The sequence below is a fragment of the Equus caballus genome, chromosome 14, assembly GCF_041296265.1.
Source record: "Equus caballus isolate H_3958 breed thoroughbred chromosome 14, TB-T2T, whole genome shotgun sequence".
Taxonomy (NCBI): Eukaryota; Metazoa; Chordata; class Mammalia; order Perissodactyla; family Equidae; genus Equus; species Equus caballus.
Window position 1 is genome coordinate 69,024,484 of NC_091697.1, and position 22,788 is coordinate 69,047,271.

Below are 22,788 nucleotides of genomic sequence, written 5' to 3' on the forward strand. Positions count from 1 at the left end.
TGGCACAGAGTTTCTGAAGGTAATTGTTTATTGTTTTCATTCCCTTTTACCAAAGGTGCCAGGCCACAGAATAATAGAATTAGTGGCACCAACAATTCCCTTATCTGGTTCCAACAAAGAAGAACTCACACCTTAAGCAGTCATCAATTTGAACAACACATTTGAGTGACTTTTTCAGCTAAAAATACCTTGTATTTTACTCAGAAATTTGGAACATAGTAAAATTTTCTTGATGAAATAAGACTTTCTCATCAACTCTACTTAGAGATTCATTTTCCCAGCTTCTTTATCTTACTGTGTTATTGTAGTTTAGCCTCAAATCTAAGCAGAAGTATGTACATATGTATGTATACTTTTTTTATACACACACTCTATAATTTAATTTATACGTCTATAATAGTGAAAGAGCTCCACAATAGATCTTTCACTTAATAAAATATAATTAATGGCCAGCAGGCCCTAAGCAGCCTCCAAAATAATTACAGATTTAGAAGAAAGGTTTAAAAATAACACCAAATATTAAATCTGTAAATCACTCCCTTGCTTTAATCTGGGTGGCCTAGAAAGCTGAAAAGTAGGAAACAAAACATAGACTACATATAGTTAAGAAGGCCAGAAAACACATTTTTTGGTAACTATTCATATCTGGTAACTCCCAGAAAACAAGGAGGCAAGCAGGTGGACTCAGGTCGCTGGTGGGTGACCACTGCATCTCAGCAGAGAGAGTCAGGCAAGACCTGGGGGCAGGGCAGAGAGAAGACCCCCAGTCCTCCTTCGGGCTGATGTTGTAATTGAGCGATTCCAAAGGGTATATGTTGTCAGCTAGCAAGCCAGATGTGTTTCCGTTTGGCCCACACAGTGTGTGTTTATTTGTTGTTTGACTGGTTTAACTGACACTTAACATCAGAAGTTCCCATAAAAACTTTGCTTCATCATAAAAAAAAATCCCTGGAAAACCTTTTAACATTGACCCCACGATTCCACATGGCAATAATACGCTGAAACAGATTAGCTGTGGCCCCCTTTGCCTCCTGAAGGGGAAACTCAACAGGCGTGGCTGACTATGTAGCCTTCTCCCCAGCCCCTGTCAGCACCTGAGTTGGAGAGCTCCAATGAAATCTAATGGTTTGAAACAGTACGTTATAAAACTGTACACTGATGTTATATTTAGAAATTTATTAGGAGCTTCACAATGGTAAAAGGCAAAAATGACCCATACCATTGCCTACTGCATTTTATTTGGCTGAAAAAAATACATAGAAAACAGTAAAGTAACAAGCAAAAATGCTTTGCTTTGTCAATTTACATTACTAGAAGACATGTAAAGACATCGCCAAAGACGTGAAAGTGTCAGTATTCAAACCAGTCATATGCTGTGGGAAGGCTGATGTGCAGTTGGATAAAAATACAGACATTTCTAACACCTCAGCTGCTAATATTTGCCAGTATCCATCTCCACTATACTTGAGGAACTTCTTTCGTGAATAACTGTCATAATGATGTACAGGAGAAGACATGTGTTCAACAAAAAGATTATTTTTTTAATAAAAGTTTAACACGTTTTATGAAAAAACTGTAAATATAACCAATGCTGAAGAGACTGTTCTGACATACATAAATTAATCAGTTAAAAAGGAGTCCATGGTAAGTTTTTTGAAAAGTGCTTACAGACAAAATTAATTACTGCATCAGGCACAGCCAAACTATTAAGCTGAAGATACGGAATGTAGGAGTGCCCAAAGTCCTCTGGGAAGATATCAATTGGTTAATTTCATGTATATAAACACTAGCTATAAGGCTAGTTTTAGAGTTGAATAAATCCAGTGACTAACTCCATTTCCTTGCATTTTTCTCCACTCTATCTTTCTGTAGCAAGATGGATGGATGCAGAAATATTGGGCCTTATGCCCAGTGAATGACAATATTCAGAGACATCAGAGATCAAAAATTCCAATGGCTTTCTCTAAAGCGAAGAATTTTTATTAAGAAGTGAATAGAAACTTCCTCTCTGGTTCCACATCCTAACCTAGATGATGTGTCCATTCTTGACCTGTCTTTGTGGTCAGGACAATGCTGTCACTAAGGACTTAGGTCTGAAAGCTTGAGCAGAGGAGGCTGAAGCTAATAGTTGCCTGAGGTTGGTTGCTCTCAACTTTGGCTGCTCTTTAGACTCACCTGAAGAGCTTTAAAACATATCCCAATAATTAGGCCTCACCCCTCTGAGTGGTGCTCAGGCATCTGCACTTTGTGGAAATCCCCTAGTAGAGTCTAACTTCCAGCTGGGACTGAGAACCACAGGCTGAGTCCAGTGAGGACTCACCACTGGAAGTAGGATCAACTCCCAAGCTACATGGTTACTACAGCAAGGAAAAAAATGGGGGTTGGAAATCAACCTCAGTATTACTCAGTATTGAGCAAAATATACTCAAACACAAAGAAAATTCTAACATATTTCAAAAAGCAGCAGTAAAGACCAGACTGAATATAGGATTGCCAAATTACATAAAGTTTATGTTACAGGATAAACTACGTTATCGTAGTGTTATCCTAGGGTATCCTAGTTAACTATTTCGTCAAGAAAGAAAACAAAAATGCAATTACATACAGACCTTCAGGAAAACAGTGAGTATCAAAAATAATTACACATCAAATCAATTTAATCTATCTGAAATAGATACTGATGGCTGTGTATGTGAACTTCTAAACTGATTACTTTGCCAAAAAGGCTGATAAGGGCGTTCGCAGAGTATTCCCCTGTCTTTTCTCCCCTCCCTTCCAGTAGAAGCTCCACAGAATCTTTATGCTTTACATTGAGGACACTGTTTTCTTCCCCTTTTAGGGTAATTCATGTTCATCACTCATATTTTTGATAGGTTATGCTTTTCTATTTTCATTCTGTGCTGTAATTATTAGATACTAACTATTGTGGAAGAGAGGAAAGGAAAAGAAAGAGAAGGAGGGAGGGGTGGGAAGGAATAAATTGTGAGTAATTACAGAACCATATGGCACTGGCTGTTCTTCATTTTATTAATACTTAGTAATAATGCCATATTCAAACAGAAAAAAGGTTCTAAAATGCTTTCCACTGCCTTCAGCTTCTAGAGATTTGTTCTCATTGGATAATGAGTAAAATTAACAAACAAGCATCAAGAAGAAATGCAATTCAAATCTTTCCCAACTGTTCTTTATGACAAACTTGATGATTGCGTAAAAACAGTATATACTATAGAGCAGACGTTAAAGTAAGAAAAATATCAGGGATAAAGAAGGCCATTGCATTATGTCAAAGGGGTCAATTCTCCAAGAAGAAATAACAATTCTTAATGTGTATGCATGTAACGACAGAGCATCAGATTCCATGACACAAAAATGATAGAACTACAAGGAGAATTAAATGAATCTATTATAGCTGGAGACTTCAACAACCCTCTCTCAGAAATGGACAAATCCAGCAGGCAGCGAATCAGTATGGGTATAGCTGAACTCAACACCACCATGAATCAACTGGATGTAATTGACATCTATAGACTACTTCATCTAAAAGCAACAGAATACATATTTTTCACATGCCCCCATGAAACATTCACCAAAATAGAGCACATTGTAGGCCATAAAACACACTTTAACAAATTTGAAAGAATAGAGATCATACACAATAACTGCCATGACCACAATGGACTTAAACTAGATATCATTAACAGAAAGATAACTGGATAATCTCAAAATGCATGGAGATTAAACAATACACTTCTAAGTAACACATGGATCAAACAAGAAATTTCAAGAGAAATTTTAAAGCATCTTGAACTGAGTGAAAATGAAAACACAACTTACCAGTGGGTGATGTCAGCATTATAGTAGCATAAGACATCCTTATTTTGTCCCTCACCCAACTACAAAAGTTTGACATTGATCCATGGACAAAAGTGCCTTTGAAGTAAACTGAAGATCATTTTTCTATTCTGTGAATTAGCAAAAGACAAAATGCCTTTAAAAGTTCGATAATCTCAGATTAGAAATAAATTTAGATATGAAGTTACTCTAAACAAGCCCTATTCCCTGAAAATTTAGCACGCCTATCTTCATATGGTAAATTCCTGTGTGCCTGCTATAATACTTGATTTGTATTTCTTTTCTAACAATCATAACTGCAAATATACCTTTCTCACAATGCTAGATCATCCATCAAATTGCAAATCAAGTGGGGAACATTTGAGCAATAAACTGGCAGACTCTTAAGGCAAATCAAAAGGATGATTTGGCTATCACTTTTTCTAGTTGGCTCCAATGTTTTTTAACACACTCTTTTACTCTTTCTGAAAAATTCTTCAAGATTCTACTCTCTGCCTCTACTACTGTATCAAATGAAATATCATTTCTTCAATTTCTTACCCCGTTATCATTTTCACAGATTCAAAATCAAATAATATAGTTTTCTATATTATCCTTCGGGATTCTTAAAGTACGTTTTTTTTTTTTTGCTTACAGGAACTGTTTCAGCTGTAAGCCTGACCAAGTGGCCAACAACCTACAAAACAAGCAACTAAATCATGTGACTTGGACAACTAATCTGGATGAAGTCATATTTCTGTGGTCTCAGTGGTGAAATTTAAATTAACTACTACATTCAGGCAATGCAGCAATTCTTTACATCAAGTTCACATTTAATAAGCCTTAGATAGTCTATAAGCCATCTGAAATTTTATGCAAAACTGGGCTGGTCCAGAAAGAGGATCCACAGTCTTCACCAGATTCTCAGTCCCCTCTGACCTCTGTGAAAAGATTGAGCACCACAATGTAAGGAAATACACAGCAGTAATACTTAAAATTTGATAGCCCTCTTAGGTTGGCACCAGACTATCAGAACTAGCACAACAAAAAAAAAAAGCTTCCATACAAACACTATTCTGAAAACAATAGATTCAAAAAAGTGAATTGTACATGGTAATTACCATGAAATGACAAGAAACTACAGTCATTTAAAATACATTAATTTCTTACTTCAATTCAGTCATTTATAGAAAGAAGTATTTATTGATCCCAAAGGGAAAGAGATGAGAAGTCATAGAGGATAAAAGAAAGTATGGGGAGGCATTTTACAGTTTATCCAGATCAAGAATATCTTTACATCTTTTAAGTAGAAAAAGGGTCAGCTTTATCATTTACAAATTGCCTTTACATAAATTATCCCACCTAATTGTCTTGACATTTCACCATGCGTCATTACTCCCATTTTACAAATGAGGAAAGTCAGTGATGTGAAGTTATTTGCCCAAGATCATACAGATCACCATCCTGCAAATAATCAATGACATTTCCCAGGTTATGTATGACCGCTCATGCTCATTCCTCTAGTTTCCACATTTCTATTGTCTTTTTAGAAAGTGCTATTAAGCTTATCACTAAGATATGTGTTACCATGCACTGCTCTCCAGTGATGTCATGTTATCTTCCTTGGTATATAAGCTCCTGAAACAGCTAACCCTCTACTTCTAGTTTATCCTCTCAGATCTGTATACAGTAGGGGGCACAATCAAGGCTGCTTCATGGGCCCGTGACCTATGCAGTCTCACAGGATCCTGTATAGATGGGCCCTGTGCTTGGTGTAACGCTCTGCTATAGCCATTATGAAATGCTTAAAAATTTTTTAGCTAAAGACTCCACATTTTCATTTTGCACTGGCCTTGCAAATTATGTAGCCAGTCCTGGGCACAATGCAAGCATTTGTGTGTGTATCTTTGTGTTTGTATGCATAAGGATACATATAAATTCTGAGGATTTCAATGATTATTATCCACATGTGCTAATAGGGCTGAGTGAACTCATACGCTATCACCAGTTGTCCCTTAAGAATCATGGAAAATGAGAATATTCTCCTTTCCCCTAAAAATGCTTTCAATTTTCTTATACCAAGAAATGTGTATTAATCTGATAACAGATTATAATCCAATTTAAGAAAGTTTGACTTTCTGAAATACCACTTTGAATATGCATGCAATTGTATTGAAAATTAAATTTCTTTTAATACATGTGATAAACTTTACAGGTTTATGAGGAAGTTAAATGTTTTCCTTACTTTAACAAAATTTTCTTGCTTCAAACTTCTTTATTTACTGAATAAAATTATCTTTATCACAAACACTGGTCTCAAACATTTCACGTAATCTTGTGAAATTCATAAATAAAATATGAGAGGCCAGAAGTAGTTTTTAGAAGCTTATGAAAGAAGCTTTAGAAGATTACGAAAATGAACAACACCTAATACATTATTTTACACAGCAGTTTCCAGCAGAGTATATTTTACTAACATTTTAGACTGCCAACACAGGTGGAAAAGGGTGGTGAGAAAATTTTCTGGATAAGGATTTGTGTTTATCAGCCAGAATTTTCTAATCACATCTGAAATAAGATTCAATGCAACAATTCTGAAATTTAGATTAAGTTGATAAAAGCCTTCAGGGAGCTTTGAAAAATTATCACTGTCCGAGTACTACTCATCAAATTCTGATTTAATTGGTCTGTAACGTAGCTTGGGAATCAGTATATTTTAAAACCTCCTCTGTATAACTATGGATGAGAAATTGCTTTGAGTGCTGTGATGTATAAAAGAATAAGAGATACTACCGTAGTTTACATAAAAATCCAGCTATAACTGGAACTACTAAAAGTGGAACTGCTAACTCCTCATAGACGTGTCTGAAATGAACAAACGTTCAACAATAGTCACACACATTTCTGGCATATACTCGACTATACATCAAACTAACCATACCCCCTTTAATGCACTCTGATAACTCTCATATGTAATTAGTCACTGACTTTAATCTTTGGGTAAATTTTGCAAATTCTTTTAATTCTATTTTTCAATATATGTTTAGTTGCCTATAAGAATTTAAACCAAAGTTATAGAATATTATTTCTAAGCAGATAAAGGAAATTTGGAAAAATAAATAAAAACTAGCTTTGTTATTATCCTTCGCTAAAAGATTGTTTTGTATTAATTTTAAGCAAAGGTAAGAGAAACTGGTTGTTGTTATATTCAGCCTAATTCATTTGACAAAATACTCAGGAACAGAAGCTCACATTTCATTTGTTCCCAAATGGCCTTCTGGGTGGCTTAAAATACACTTATTATTCTTGGGCTTGATATAAAACATGTTCATTTTTCTCTTATTACTCTGAAATTAATTTTGGCAGTACAACGACCTACTCATTGAAATCTATAAATAAAATGGCATTAATAAGCAATGTACAATAGTCTTAATTTGAATATTACTTCCAAACAAATAATTTGAAGTTGTAACTCAGTTTTAAAGAATTTGAAATTTAAATAGCTTTCATAAGTTTTTTCGAACATCTTGTGTCTGAAAAATTTCAAAAAGTTTTATTTCACACAACCTACTGTTTTTGCTAACCTTGACTGTTCTTAGACAATTGAACCTTCTCATGTTTTTGTGCTTCTATCTTGATTAAATTTGCTCAGGCAAGTTTGTATCACAATGAAGATGTAAATTTGCATTTTCCCCTTTTTGTGGTCTATTTATTTTTATATTTGTAGTCTGGAGACTACTTATAGTCTTCTCCAGTGGAAAGACAGAAGCAGTGACAACACTTAGCTGGTTGGAAAACAAAGGAATAGAGGGAAGAAGGAAAGGAACAAGAGTGAAAGGGAAGAGGAAGGAAGGAAGAAAAAAAGAAGGTAGGGAGGAGAGAAAAGAAGAGTGTCAAGAACAACATAATTTAGTTCCCTCAAGACAGCCAAAAAATATATAAATGGATGACTAGTCTCTGGATTGACTGGCAGAAGAGTGAATGTCCAAGGAACTTGGCAAATGGAAGTCTTGGCCACAGACATATGCATTATCCTATAATATTAAGTAGGCCTGGTATTCCACAGCTTTGGAGACCAGAACAAAGTGTTTGAATCAGATGCTACAACTCAAATGCAAAAAAACCCACAAAACTGTTTTCCTGCACTTTGTGAGGAAACCAAGTTTCTCTATAATCAAAAAGTTTGCATGTTCTGTATGTTACAGGATAATAGAACATATATTTACTGAGATGTGCAGGGCAAATGGAACCACACATCCTCTTTATTTTCTATAACTGACCAAATCTTCCTCCCCCTGGGAAGGATGGGTAGAATTCAAGCTTGCTTAACAACTTAAGTTATCATAGTCCTCTCCAATTAAAACCGTTTCTTCTAGGCTCCTTTGGATAAAGTCTTAATGGTTCAGACTCTCTTTTCCTCCCTTGTCCTCTCTAAAAAGAGGCTATGGGGAGGTTTGATAACCATATGGTGCCAGGAAAGGGAGACTCATCTGACCAATTTTCTAGTAAGGATTATAAATTTTACATGATCTCAAATTTTAAACATTTTCTTATAGCACAGGAATAAAGAACATTCATTATCAGTTAACGGGATTATAGCTCCGGTATATTTCTATTACTTTCTATGTAAAGAGAGAGAAAAATTTCACTTGTGAGCTATAAAAACTCACCACAGCTGTTGAGTGCCATTGACCTAACTGTGCTGTAGTTCATTCTACTACAAATGTTGGTAGCAGCAGTAACCATTATCTCCCTGAAAATATTTTTATTTCTGCCATGTTGGAATGGATGCCCAAAGTAAAATTTTAATTTGTATACTGGGGTCAAATCCCACAATCTCAGGGTTGTCACTGTGAAAATAAGGTATAACTCCCCAGAACTGACCCTTTCAAACTTCATGAAAAAGTGTCTGTTCCTGTATCAAGCCTCATGGTTATTAACAAAAGATGTGCAACTCTAATTCTAAGTCAGAAAGTTGTCACAGTCAGAAAAAGCTTTATCTCAAACTGAGTCAAAAACATATGATAAGAGATAGAAAGTTTTGACAAGCTGAAAATTTGCTACATTGAGTCATAGAGAATTTCTGAGTCCCACAACCTCAAAATGACAGTCTCATCGGAAGTTTCTACTTAAAGAAATAACTTAGCAAGAACGACATGGCACAGACAAAGAACAGAAATGACTTGTAATAGGCCATCAGCATCCCTCTCTGGACAGATTAAAATGTAAAGCTACAAATAATGCTTTTAAAATGTGTTTTACTAACAGGTTTATTGGCTTAAGGGGTTGTCTTAAGGAAGGGGAGTCTGATGAGATATTTCTTTGAGATTATAAAGATTTTCATTGACTGGTTAAACAAAAAAAACTAGTATTAATTCAAACTCTCCCATCTAGAAAACCAAGATGTTTACATAGCTCAGATGACAACTTCTGAAAGGAACTGATAATTTTATTAATATTATAGCATTAATTTCAAAGACTTTTCAGAAATGACATTGAAATCAGAGAGTTGAAAATTCATTTCAATAAAAAAAAAGTAACAGGTACATGAAACTAGTGTTTAATGTTTAACTTTACACCATAATCTTAACATGAAATTAAAATACAAACAATCTATTTTTAGTTTCTGTATTTATAAAGATAATATGAGTTATATTGTTGCAGCAGCTATATTAAACAAAAATCTGTTCTGCTTTCATAGTAAAGAAGAGCAGTGTCATGTCAGTTGTGTTTCTGTGGCTTTCACTAAAGAAAGGTGATAAATTTAGCCTTGGATTGGGTCTGTTTCATGCACACGGTTTAGGGAGATGATTTATGTGTTACAATTCTACATTATATCTTTCACAATGTTTTTTCTCTATATATATTTTATGTTTTGATTTTTTTGGTCTTTTTCTCTCTCAATCTCTATCTCTGTTTATCTTTTTCTTTTCCTAAAAAAATAAAACATGGTCTATCAAGAGAACTCATAGATCATAGACACAATTTGAAACAGAGACCCCACCTCACTTTCTCTAACCTCTTTCTCTGTCCACAATCATATAAAATTCTTTGGAAAACTTCAGTTTTTGCCATACCTGGAAATTCCTATTATTTCAAGGAAAGTATGGGGGAAAGTCTTTAAAACTATAAATGGAAGACTTGGCCATGTAAATAGAGAGACATGCACTTACTATATTTTATCATTTTAGAGAATATTTTCCTTCCATCCTAAATTTTTAGTTGCACAGTAAAGTCCCAATTATATTTGATTTAAAAATGGAAACATTATTAATAAACCTGAAGTCCTCTATCCAGAAGAAAGCATAACTATTAGCATACTGTGTATTTTTATAAACTTTATTTTAATTGCTTTATATATGTATTTATATAGTTTTAGGAATACAGAGTATTATTTTATATTTCTAAACTATAATTAGTTATACATTTTATGTATTTTCTTTTTTATCACTCATCAATTTGTTTTGAAGATTATTACATGTTGGTACAAATAGGCCTATCTCATCCTTTAACCTAATGCACTAGCTTCCAGAATATGGATGAACTGTACTTTATTTAACTGTTGTGCTACTGACGAACATCTTTGTAGTTTTCAAATTTCTGTTATTTTAAAGAGTACTGCAATATACATTCTTATTCCTGTTTTGTGCACTTATACAAATGTTTTATTGTAGGTTTTATACGAAAAAGTGGAATTACTGGATCCTAATTTATTTGAAAAATTTTATAAATTGTATTAGATGACAAATTGCACTCCACGTTGGCTGTGCCAATTTTCATTCCCACCAACAGCATAGACATGGTGTTTTCCAAGACAAATATGAAACCGGCAGCTCAAAGTCCAAATGTTCTCCACATTATTCAGTTTAGCCTACACAGATTGTTTAAATTAGAATATGAATTTCCTTTTGGCAGGACATATTCTCTCCAATTTACCACAAGCACCGCTTCTCCCTATTCCTAATATCTGCCTGATATTTGTAGGCATTTGAGTATGTCACCTATGCCTAGAATGATGCCATAAGTTATCATCCAAACCAGGACACATTTGAGGGCAACAGACATAAACCTGCATTGCCCTAGGCAAACTGGAATGTATGGTCACCCTACACAGCTTAAATAGCTACCTTATTATTTAATTCCACCTCTTCAAATACTGGTGATGTTGAGTATGTCCCACATAGATTTATCATTTCTGTTTCCTCTCCTAAAAATTGTTTGTAATCTGTGCCATTTTTCTATTGGTTTGTATTTTTCCTTATTGAGTTTTAGGAATTCCTTTTATAGGTGTGTTATTTCATTGGTTTTTATATTAACTTCATTATCTTATCTGATGCTTGCCTTTTTATCTAGGTTTACGATGGCTGATGTCAAATGAAAGTTTTAAATTCTAATGTTATGTTATGCTTTTTTCATTTTTGTATTTACATTTTGAATATTACATAATAATGTCTTCTGTAACCTTCCTTCTGTATCAGATGATGGATATATCCTTCCAATTTTGTAACAATTGTTTTATTTTATTTCTTAAATATAGAGCTTTAATTCATTTGACATTGATTTGGAGGAATAGTTTGAGGTAGAGTTTGCCTGTTTATTATGTTTCCTAAGCTCAACCCAATATTTTGTTCTATTCTCCCCCATAATATTCCTTTTGCAGCAATTTGAGATTTAAAAAAGGGGTAAGGGATAAAGGAGAAGAAAAAACATTACTTCTTCAGAATATACTCCTTTATGTAAAGTTACTGGAATTCATCTATTTAGTGAGCACGCTGACTGACTAATATGAAGAAAAATTTCATACTTATATTAACAAAAACTTTTTTTTTAAGATTAAGAGAGTTTTCTGTTTCCACTTTGAGTGGAATAGCTAGTGGCAGTTTACTGTCCCACATAGAAAAACTAGAAAAGCAAGATGAAATACAGAACTCACTTTTGTAAAGAGAGAAGAGAGCTGAGGGAGCAATGAAAACCACAAAGCTAAGATTCTGTACAGGGGAAAACAAAACAAAAACAAAAACTCAAAGAGCCTAACTGGCTTATATAGCCGATTTTACTCTGAGGATATTTCCCAATTCTGAACGTGAATAAGAAGTTAAGAATTTAGTACCAGTTCCAGAAGAAGGCTGCTGTTAGGAGACAGAGAAACCAGGAGTCTTCCAGCATTCCAGATGGTTGGTAGAGACTTGGAGGATCTCAAAGACATGGCCAGCTTTCCTCTCAAGGCAGGAACTGTTTACACAGATTCACACGACACAAAAGCAGAAATGTCAGCAAAAAGACTCTGAAGGAAGAGTTTTTCTGCAGTGTCCTGAAATGAAATTTAGAATTAAGGACACTCCAGAGCATAGGGCCCCACAAAATCCATCTGGCCTTTAGCAAAAACCAAGGAAGACCAAAAGTAAATCAGAAGTAAATGTGTTTCCTCAGGCTACAACTCAACTATGAGCCAGCACAATTGTTAATTTGACTTAAGTGACAGCTGCCACACTCTCTTCCCTGTGAAGGGAAGAATAAATTTCTGTAAAGGAAGATGACATCATCTGGAGCTTCTGTAATTTTTTGCTCACAATACCTGATATACAAACCAAATTTCCAGAATGATATAAAACGCAATTACATGACCAAAAACTAAAATGAAAAAAGACAACAGAAACAGAGCTACAGATGATCAGAGTATTGGAATTAGCTGAATATGACTTTAAAATAACTATGATTAGTATGTTCAATAAAATTAAAAAATATATTAAAAGATTAAAATTTTCACCAAAGAATTGTAAATCTAAAAAAAATCCAATGGAAACACAGAAGTGAAAAGTTAAAATTAAGAATTCACTAGTAGATTTTAACCTTAGACTAGCCAAAGAAGACATGAAAGGAGATAAAAAGAGAAAAGAAGTAGGTGAATCAAATAGAAAACAAGATTTACCCAAATACATGAATATAGACTAAAATATGTGAATTATAAAAGGACTAAAACCTCAGTTAAATAACTAATTTTTATATGATGTAAAACAAAACCCAACAATATACTGTTTACATGAGACATGCCTTAAGTATAAATTCCCAGATTTGAAAGTAAAAAAATGGAAAAAAGTTAATTTGTAGAACACTAACCAAAAGAATGATGGTATAGTTGTACTAATATACGACAGACAGACTTTAGGCAAAAAGCATCACATAAGATAAAGAACAGATTTCATAATATAAGGGTTCAAACTACAAGGAATATATCACAATTCTAAGTCTGTATGCACTCATTAATGAAGTTTTAAGATGGCTCAAGCAAATAATAACAGAACTAAAAGGAGAAATATGCAAATCTATAATCTTAGTGGAAGACATGAAAACTAAGATACGAAAAAAAAGAAAGAAAGGAAACGGAAGATCTAACCAACACAATTTATATACAATCCCAACTAAAGTCCTAAAATGTTTATTCATGGAGTTCAACAAGCTGGTAAAATTTACATGGAAATCCAAACCACCAAGAATGTGCAATGAACTCTTGAGAACTATCAAAACCAAAAGATTTACACTATGAGATATAAAACCTATTACAAATCCATACTAATTAATTCAGTGTAGCATTGGCACATTGTAAACCAGTTGGCCAAAGGAATAGAATAGTCTAGAAAGAGACTCACATACATGTGGTCACCTGACTAATGTCAAAGGTGACATTCCAGTGCTGTGAGTTGTATCCAACTGCATATCCATATGGGAAAAAAAGTAGTCTTTGCCTTTATAGCATTCCACACACATAAATCCAAGACAGATCATAGATTTAAAAGTGCAACATAAAACAATAAGACTTTTAAAAGAAAACACAGGAGAATATCTTTATGACCTTGGGGTATAAGAATTTTCTTGATTGCTTAAACAGGCTACAACAAATGATATGAAAAAACAAAGAAATATATAATAAATTAGATAACATTACAATTAAAATATTCTATTCATCAAAAGATGTCATTAAAAGAGTGAAAAGGCAACACAGAGTTGAAGATTTTTACTGTGTGTATGTGTATATGTGTATGTATCTGATGAAGAACTCATAATCAAAATATATAAAGAATTCCTACAAATTAATTTTTAAAATACTATCAAACTGGTATAAAGTATACAGAAAACTAGAATAGATACTTCACAAAAGAAAATATCCAAGTGATATATGCATACACGGAAAGGAACTCAACTTAAATAACAAGGAAATACACATTAAAATACAATGAGGTACCCTACACATCCACCAGAACATCTAAAACAAGAAGTTAGACAAAACCAGGTGTTGGCAAGGATATAAAGCAACTAGATTTCCGATATTTTGCTGGTTGGAGTGTAAATTGGTACAGCCCACTTGGAAAACTACTTGGCAGTCTCCACTAAATCTGAAGATATGCATACCCTATATGCATACTCTCTGATGCTTAAGTGGAATATATAAAGCAAATGGAAATGCATATTTTCACATACCAAGAGAAATGTACAAGACAGATAAATCTCACAAATTCACAAATTTAATACTGAGAGAAGAAAAAGACAAAAGAGTACATACTATATGATTCCATTTTATAAATTTCAAAAGCTTATAAAACTAATCTAAGGTATTGGAATTTGGGATGGTGGTTGCCCTTTGATTCCAGTGGTCCTCGTAATGCTCTATAGCTTGATCTTCATCTCTTTACATGAGTGTGTTTACTTTATAAAATTCACCAACTGGTGCACAAATGATTTACTCACCTTTTGTTATATGTAGTTGTTGAGTAAAATTCACAGAGGCAAAATTATATATAGATACATACGTACATACATACATACATATACATACATGAAGAGATGAGAAAGAGAGAGAGAAGAGAAGAGAGAGAGAAAAGGGGATAAATAATATCAGGTAAACTTGCCTTAAAGTCACTATACACAAGTTCTAATATTTGGAAAAGTTCTTATGTGTGTATTTGAAAGATGGATACAGTTTCTCCTTGCCAAGTTTAGGCTGTGACATTTGAGGCAACTCTCAAATGTGTGCTTGTACTGAAATGTTGACCAGTTTGCCACGTTTCACAGTTTCTGGCAGATAGAAGATGTTCAAAGAATATTAGTTATTTAAAATTTTTGTGTTTTGCTTTGCTTTGTTTTTGTCTGTTTGTTTTAAATACCTGGATATGTTGGTGTGTAAAATCCTCAAAAATAATCAATTTATAAAACACACTTGATTAATGTTAGATACACATGCAATCAAATTGCTTTCAACTCCTGAGACGTTGACTTCTAAAGTGAAGGGCCAGTGGGTTGCACAATTGTGCTCTATAGACTTTGAACAATAATTGTTTTTCTCATACTTGAAATGATGTAGTGAAATTGTCATTCCTCTGACAGATATAAGATAAACTTCTACATAGAGAAACTAAAAATTATACACCTTCATTTTCTACTTTGTAACAGATTTTGCATGACAAGAAAAACTATAACAAAACATCTAAACTTGTTTATGTTCTCTCATTTCTTTCAGTGACAGCATACGTTATTTTCCCCTTGTCTCTCAACAAATAAAAAAGACTATTGATTTTACTGGAAAATAATTAGGATGGATAACATTAAAAAGATATAAGGACATGTCCAATTTATTCATTTTACTAATAAAAAGATACAATTTTACAAAGAGGTCTCATTTCCCATAATTTTGAATGGTTACTATCACCTATAAGGATCAAGTCTAAACGCTGGTAACAGAAAATTACTTACAACTCTTGAAACCATAAAAGAATCTTTCCTACAATTCTACCACCTCAGCATCTGACAAACTTCTCTGAAGAAACAGAAATCAAACAAAAAAATTGTCTTTAAAACTAATCCGTCACTTGACTTTGATATGAGATTATTCTCCCAAGTCCAGGATTCTGTGTAAATACAATTCTACTCATCTCTAGGCAAAGTTTTTCTTCATCTTACAACTTATAGCAATAGTTGTTGGGGCACGCCTTAATTCTATCATTAAAGGCTCCAGGGTTTTCTGAGAGAATGCCATAGTTGTGGGTGGTCTACTTCCTAATCTGATTGTTTTGCCAGTAGCTGTGTCATACAGCTGGGAATATATTTATTCAAGGTGGAAGTCTTTTGGACATCAGCAACATGGCAAAGTGAGCTGTTCCCTTTGTCTCACCCCCTTTTGAACTACAACTAAATGGACATTCACTGGCCAACAGAGGAAGCCCACACAGCACAACAGGATGCCTGAGAGACACACGCAGCTATACATCTGAGGGTGGATGGACTGGTCCCCTGGGAAGTGGAGAGATAGGTGAGCATGCCTTGCTCTCCCCCAGTAGCCCTGTGCATGCACACGAATGCTTTCCAACCTGGTGCAAGCACTCATAAAGTGGGAACACACAGAAGGGTGACCATAAGAGGAGGAGGCAGTAACCCTTAGCCTGTGGTCGTGGTTGCTCTCCCAGAGAAGAAAGGGAGCCCAGCATGCCCCTGTGCCATAAAGGAGCAGCCATAGTGCGGGTTCCAGCAAGGAAGCCCTCCCTGCCAAGCACAGTGGCCTGCAGACTGAGGGATGTAAACAGGGACCTCAGCAGATTTCTGTGCTGGGGCAAACACTTCCCAGGTGTGCACGAATGCTCATAGTGCAGCTGTGCTCTCAAAGAGGGAATGGGTCTGGGCAGCTGCAGGAATAGGCACAGCAGCTTTGAGCCCACTGGCGATCACTTTCTGGTGGGGAGAGGGAACTCAGAGCATCCCTGAGGTGCCAAAGAGTGGCCCTAGCCTGGCAAGGAAGCCCAGCCTGAAAAGGTGAGTCCACACAAGTGCCTGAGCACATCCCAGGCTGGGGCTAGCACCCACAATACCCCCACAGCTTCCAGCAGACAGGGTGGGGCCAGAAACACTGCTCCTGCTCACCCCTAGCAGTAACAGGAGGAATCTGCATCCTAAGAATACCAAAAATTCCCCAACAAAATATTAGTTTATCAAACACCAGGAGAAACTGCAGCAACAATTCAGACCAGAAGGAAAATGACAATTCTCCAGAAACCAACACTGAAGACACAAATATCAACCTAAATGACAGAGAATTCAAAGTAGCCATCATAAGGAAACTCAATTACTTACAAGAAAACACAGAAAGACGATTCAAGGAGCTCAGCAATAAAATGCATCTCTTCACCAGAGAGATTGAAACTATAAAAAAAATCAAGCAGAAATTCTGGATATGAACAACACAATTAATGAAATAAATAATAATCTAGAATCATTAAGAAATAGAATTGATCTTATGGAAGAAAGGATTAGTCTTCTCGAGGATAAAAAATGTAGAAATTCTACAGGTGGCAGAGGAGACAGAACTAAGATTTAAAAAAAAAAAAAGGAATTCTTTGAGAAATATCTGCCTCAATCAGGAAAAGCAACATAGGGATTATAGGTATTCAAGAGGGAGAAGAGAGGGAGAAAGGAGTAGAGAGCTTGTTCAAAGAAATAATTGCTGAGAACTTCCCAAACATGGGAGTGGTTTCAGATTTACAGATAAATGAAGCTAATTGAACTTTATCAAAGCTAAAAGATCCTCTCTAAGGCATATAATAGTAAAATTGACAAAAGTTTGGGATAAAGAAAAAATATTAGGAGCAGCAAGGCAGAAGAAAATCACCTACAAAGGAAACCTATTAGGCTTTCAGCAGATTTCTCAGCAGAAACCCCACAGGCTAGGAGAAAGTGGAATGATATATTCAAAATACTGAAAGACAAAAACCTTCAGCCAAGAACACTCTATCCAGCAAAACTTTCCTTCAGATATGATGGAGAAATAAAAGCTTTTCCAGATAAACAAAAGCTGAGGGAGTACATTTCCACTAGACCTCCACTACAAGAAATAATTAACAATGCCCTCACATCGGCAACAAAAAGGCAAAAGTCAACAAAGCTCTGAGCAAGGAGATAAATAGACAGACATGATCAGAAACCTGGAGCTCTCCACTAGAATGGGGAGGCAAAGACTCAATTACAACTTAAAAGAGAAAGGGAAAGAAAGCATCAAAAGTAATGACCAACATTTCAGCTTAGCCACAAACTCACAAAATTAAAAACAGAACAATGTGTAACAGCAATTACTGAGAAGGGGAGGGGAAAGGAAAAGAATCTGCTTAGGTTAATGGAAATAAGAGTCTATAAGAGAATGGACTATCTCATGTCCAATATCTTTCATACAATCCTTACTGTAACCACTAAACAATAAAATCATAGCAGAGCCACCATTCACAAAAAGAGAGAGAACTGAGGAATCCCTCTGAGAAAACCAACAAAAGGAAATGACAGAAATACAAAGGAAGAGAAACAATGGAACACAGAACAACCAGAAAACAAGAGATAAAATGGCAGAATTAAGCCCTCATATAACAATAATCTCTCTAAATGTAAATGGACTGAATTATTCAATCAAAAGACACAGAGTAGCTGGATGGATAAAAAAAGAAGACCCAACAATATGCTGCCTCCAGGAGACGCACCTCAGCTCCAAAGATAAACATAGGTTTAGAGTGAAGGGATGGAAGACAATACTCCAAGCTAATGGCCAACAAAAGAAAGCAGGTGTTGCCATAATTTTATAAGACAAAGCAGACTTCAAGTTAAAAAAGACAAAAAGGGGAAGTATATAATGATAAAAGGGACATTCCACTAAGAGGACATACACTTATTAATATATACACACCTAACACAGGGGCACCAAAGTACATAAAGCAATTATTAACAGACCTAAAGGGAGAAATTAACAGCAACACAATAATAGTAGGGGATCTCAACACTCTACTTACTTCAATGGACAGATCATCCACACAAAAATTCAACAAGGAAATAGTAGGTTTAAATGAAATACTTGAGCAGATGGACTTAATAGACATATAAAGAGCATTTCATCCAAAAACAGCAGAATATACATTCTTCTCAAATGCCCATGGAACATTCTGAAAGATACACCATATGTTGGGTAACAAAGCAAGCCTCAATAAATTCAAGAAGATTGAAATAATCCCAACTGTCTTTTCTGACCACAATGCTATGTAGTGAGAAATCAACCAGAAGAACAAAACCGGGAAAGTCAGAAATATGTGGGGACTAAATAACATGCTATTGAACAACCACTGGATCACTGAAGAAATCAAGCGGGAAATTAAAAAATACCTGGAGACAAACGAAAATGAAAATATTCTTATGGGATGCAGCAAAAGCAGTCACAAGAGGGAAACTCATAGCAATATAGGCCAAATTCAATAAGCAAGAAAAATCTCAAATAAGCAATCTTAAAATGCACCTAAAAGAGCTAGAAAAAGAAGACCAGACAAAGCTCAAAGTCAGCAGAACGAGGGAAATAATAAAAATTAGAGTAGAAATAAATGAAATAGAGACAAAAAAAACAGCAAAAGGATCAATGAAACTAAGGGCTGGTTCTTTGAGAAGATAAACAAAATTGACAAACCCTTAGCCAGACTCACCAAGAAAAAAAGATAGAAGGCTCAAATGAATAAAATTAGAACTAAAAGGGAAATTACAACAAATACTGCAGAAATACAAAAGATTTTAAGAGAATACCATGAAAACCTACATGCCCACAAATTCAATAACCTAGAAGAAAGGGATGAATTCCTAGACTCATATAACCTCCCAAAACTGAATCAAGAAGAAACAGAATCTGAAGAGACCAATCACAAGTACAGAGAATGAAACAGTAATCAAAAACCTCCGCAAAAACAAAAGTCCAGGACCAGATGGCTTCTCTGGAGAATTCTACCAAACTTTCAAAGAAGATTTAGTACCTATCCTTCTCAAACTATTCCAAAAAATTTAAGAAGATGGGACACTTTCTAACACTTGCCAACATTATCCTGATATCAAAACCAAACAACGACAACATGAAGAAGGAAAGCTACAGGCCGATATCACTGATAAACTTAGATGCAAAATCCTCAACAAAATCTTGGCAAATAGAATACAGCAATACATTAAAAGAATCGTACACCACATTCAAGTGGGATTCATTCCAGGGATGCAGGGATGGTTCAAGATCTGCAAATCAATCAACGTGATACACCACATTAACAAAAGGAGGAATAAAATTCACATGATTATCTCAAGAGTTGCAGAGAAAGCATATGACAAGATCCAACATCCATTTATGATAAAGACTCTCAATAAAATGAGTATTGAAGGAAAGTATCTCAACATAATAAAGCCCATATACAACGAACCCACAGCCAACATCATACTTAATGGTGAAAAACTGAAAGCCATCCCTCTGAGAACAGGAACAAGACAAGGGTGCACACTCTTGCCACTCCTCTTCAACATAGTACTGTGGGTATTGGCCAGAACAATTAGGCAAGAAAAAGAAATAAAGGAATCCAAACTGGAAAGGAAGAAGTGAAACTTTCACTATTTGCAGATGATATGATTCTATATATAAAAAACCCTAAAGAATCCATCAGAAAACTACTTTAAATGATGAACAACTACAGCAAAGTTGCAGGGTACAAAATCAACTTTAAAAAATCAGCTGCATTTCTATACACTAACAATGAACTAGCAGAAAAAGAAACCAATAATACAATCCCATTTACAATAGCAACAAAAAGAATAAAACACCTAGGAATAAACTTAACCAAAGAGGTGCAAGACATGTACACTGAAAACTATAAGCCATTACTGAAAGAAATTGAGGAAGACATAAAGAAATAGAAAGATATTCCATGTTCATGGGTCAGAAGAGTAAACATAGTTAAAATGTCCATGCTGCCAAAGGCAATCTACAGATTCAATTCAATCCCAATCAGAATCCCAATGATATTCTTCACAGAAATAGAACAAGGAATCCTAAAATTTATATGGAATAAAGGACCGTGAATAGCCAAAGCAATTCTGAGAAAAAAGATCAAAGCTGGAGGCATCAAAATCCCTGACTGCAAAATACTAGTTAAAGTAATCAAAACAGCATGGTACTGCCACAAAAACAGACAAACAGATCAGTGGATCAGAATTGAAAGCCCAGAAGTAAAACCACACATCTATGTAGAGTTAATCTTTGACAAAGGAGCCAAGAATATACAATGGAGAAAGGAAAGTCTCTTCAATAAATGGTATTGGGAAAACCGGACAGCTACATGCAAAAGAATAAAAGTAGACCATTATCTTGCACCATATACAAAAATTAACTCCAAATGGATTAAAGATTTGAATGTAAGAACTGAAAACATAAAAATCCTAGAAGAAAGTACAGGTAGTACACTCTTTGACACTGGTCTTAGCCACATCTTTTGAATACCATGTCTACTTGGGTAAAGGAAACAAAAGAAAAAGTTAACAAACGGGAGTATATCAGACTAAAAAGCTTCTACAAAGCAAAGGAAACTATCAACAAAATGGAAAGACAACCCACCAACTGGGAGAAAATATTTGCGAATTATTTATCAGACAAGGGGTTGATATCCAAAGTACGTAAAGAATTCACACAACTCAACAACAGCAAAGAAAACCCAAACAAAAAATAGGCAGAGGATATGAACAAACATTTTTCAAAGGAAGATATACAGATAGCCAATGGGCACATGAAAAGATGCTCAGCATCACTAATCATTAAGAAAATGCAAATCAAAACTACAATGAGATATCACCTCACACCAGTCAGAATGGCTGTAATTACCAAGACCAAAACCAACAAATGTTGGCAAGGATGAGGAGAAAAGGGAATGCTCATACGCTGCTGGTGGGAATGCAAACTGGTGCTGCCACTATGGAAAACAGTATGGAGATTCCTCAAAAAACTAAAAATAGAAATACCATATGATCCAGCCGTTCCACTACTGGGTATCTACCCAAACAACTTTAAATCAACAATCCAAAGTAACATATGTACCTGTGTTCATTGCAGCACTATTCACAATAGCCAAGACATGGAAACAATGCAAGTGCCCATCGACTGATGATTGAATAAAGAAGATGCGGTGTATGTATACCATGGAATGCTACTCAGCCATAAAAAGAGACAAAATCATCCTATTTGCAACAACATGGATGGACGTGGAGGGTATTATGCTAAGCGAAATAAGCCAGACTGGGAAAGACAAACATCATATGATTTCTCTTATATGCAGAATATAAACAAACACATGGACAAAGAAAATAGTTCAGTGGTTACCAGGGGAAGGTGGGTGGAGGGTGGGCACAGGGAGTGAAGGGGAGCACTTATGTGGTGACAGACAAGAAATAATGTACAACTTAAGTTTCACAATGATGTAAATTATTATGAATCCCAATAAATAAATAAACAAATAAAATTTTTTAAAAAACAAGACAAGAAATAAAAAGTGTTGGAGAGGATGTGGAGAAAAGAGAACTCTCATACACTGCTGGTGGGATTGCAAACTGGTGCAGCAACTATGGAAAACAGTATGGAAATTCCTCAAAAAATTAAGAATAGAACAACCATATGATCCAGCTATTCTACTACTGGGTATTTATCCAAAGAACATGAAAACATGAATGCATAAAGATACATGCATCCCTATTTTCTTTGCAGCATTATTCACAATAGTCAAGACTTGGAAGCAACATAGGTGCCCAGCAAGGGACAAATGGATAAAGAAGATGTGCTATATATACACAATAGAATACTACTCAGCCATAAAAAGGGTGAAATCTTACCATTTGTGGCAACATGGATGAACCTTGAGGGTATTATGCTAAGTGAAATAAGTCAGAGGGAGAAAGTCAAATACTATATGATCTCACTCATAAATAGAAGATAAAAGCAACAACAAGCAAAAACATAGAGATTAGATTGGTGGTTACCAGAGGGGAAGTGGGGATGGAGGAGAGTGAAAGGGGTTATTAGGCACATGTGTATGGTGATGGACTGTAATTAGTCTTTGGGTGGTGAACATAATGTAATCTACATATAAATCGAAA